At 41.4% G+C, this 2004-nt stretch overlaps 1 non-coding gene across 1 annotated transcript; it reads right to left on the minus strand.

The window, feature by feature from the left end:
- Positions 1-903: 903 nt before the first annotated feature.
- On the minus strand, positions 904-1010 carry LOC128058967 (U6 spliceosomal RNA). Its single transcript, XR_008200560.1, has one exon. It is a non-coding gene; the product is annotated as a U6 spliceosomal RNA (small nuclear RNA).
- Between the last annotated feature and the right edge of the window lie 994 nt (positions 1011-2004).

Raw genomic sequence — 2004 nt, forward strand, 5'->3', positions numbered from 1 at the left:
GTTACACTGATTCTGGACTTCTGAACTCCAGAACTGTGGGATGATAAATTTCTGTTGTTTTGAGCGGAACAAAAGCAAAAGCTGCCTAATTCTGTATAAGTCCAGGTGTTAAGGACACTCCATGAGCCTCTACCCCGTCCCGCTGCCCCAACCCTGGACGGAACACCATCATCTTATCCCTGGACTTTCACGTATGGCTCCCTTCCTGGTCCCCTCACAGTTACACTTTCCCCCGCATCACAGTCCTGTACCTTCTCCATACCTAGCGTGACCTGAGGGTTGTGTTTCTCCCCATGTCTAAATCCTGCCTTTTCACTGCACTTTGGATCTCTTGCAACATTTTTTAAAATTTGTTTATTTTTTATTGAAGGATAATTGCTTTACAGAATTTTGTTGTTTTCTGTCAAACCTCAACATGAATTAGCCATAGGTATACATGTATCCCCTCCCTCTTGAACCCCCCTCCCATCTCCCTCCCCATCCCACTCCTCTAGGTTGATCCAGAGCCCCTGTTTGAGTTTCCTGAGCCATACAGCAAATTCCTGTTGGCTATCTATTTTACATATAGTGATGTGAGTTTCCATGTTACTCTCTCCATCCATCTCACCTCTCCTCCCCTCCCCCCATGTCCATAAGTCTATTCTCCATGTCTGTTTCTCCGCTGCCCTGTAAGTAAATCCTTCAGTACCATTTTTCTAGATTCTGTATATATGCGTTAGAATACGATATTTATCTTTCTCTTTTGGACTTACTTCACTCTGCATAATAGGTTCCAGGTTCATCCACCTCATTAGGACTGACTCAAATGTGTTCCTTTTTATGGCTGAGTAATATTCCATTGTGTGTGTGTACCACAAGTTCTTTATCCATGCGTCTGTCGATGGACATCTAGGCAGCTTCCATAAAAATACGGAACACTTCATGAATTTGTGCGTCTTCCTTGTGCAGGTGCCGTGTCAATCTCCTCTGTATCATTCCAAGTTTAGTATATGTGCTGCTGAAATGAGAACCACAATTCTTAAAAAAAAAAAATTATTTCCTGTGTTGGGTCTTAGTCACAGCATGCAAGATCTTTGATCTTTGTTATGGCACCTGGGATCTCTAGTTCCAACATATGAATTCTTCGTTGCCGTATGTGAGATCCAGTTCCCTGACCAGAGATGGAATCTGGCCCCCGGCACTGGGAGTATGGAGTCTTAGCCACTGGACCACCAAGGAAGTTCCTCTTCCAAAATTCTTGACACCGCCTACAAGAACCAGCCTAGGAGTCCAGAACCTAATTTTCTTTGTTATTGTCGTTGATGACATGGTTTGATTCTTTAGTAATGGTATCATATTACTTGTAAAATATAAAAAGCAAACATAAAAGCCAAAACACTAAACCGAAAAATTATTAGAAGTAAATATATTTTTTTAAAAAACTAGCAGTATAAATGATGAACATACTCTTCTCTATTACTCATATTCTTATACAAAAATAAACATACATATAAATTTAAAAATCTAATTAACAATAACAACAAAACCAATTAAGCCGATAGGCACCTAACATTTAAGAAGAAAACTATGAAACTTGGCTTGTTGTTTAGCCATTACGTCATGTCCGACTCTTTGCCCCCTAGACTGTAGCCCATCAGGCGTCTCTGTCCATGGGGTTTCCCAGGCCAGGGATTGAACATAAGTCTCCTGCACTGGCAGGTGGATTCTTTATCGCTGAGCCTACAAAGGACATAAAAGAAAGTATGGAAGAGTTGAGCCATGAATAGATCCAAGGATGTACAGAATTCTCATAACAGAAGTGATGCATTAAATCAGGGGGAAAAGATGTCTAATTCAGTAAATCATCCTCGAAACAGTGTAGCTATTTGGAAAAGAACGGTGCTGGACTCATGCCTTATCCCTTGGCTATCAAAGATGGAATGGTTAAAAACAAACAGACCATAGAAACACTAGAAGAAAGCACGAACATCCGCCTGCCAAGACAGGGGCCCCAGGAGACACAGG

The sequence above is a fragment of the Budorcas taxicolor genome, chromosome 13, assembly GCF_023091745.1.
Source record: "Budorcas taxicolor isolate Tak-1 chromosome 13, Takin1.1, whole genome shotgun sequence".
Taxonomy (NCBI): domain Eukaryota; kingdom Metazoa; phylum Chordata; class Mammalia; order Artiodactyla; family Bovidae; genus Budorcas; species Budorcas taxicolor.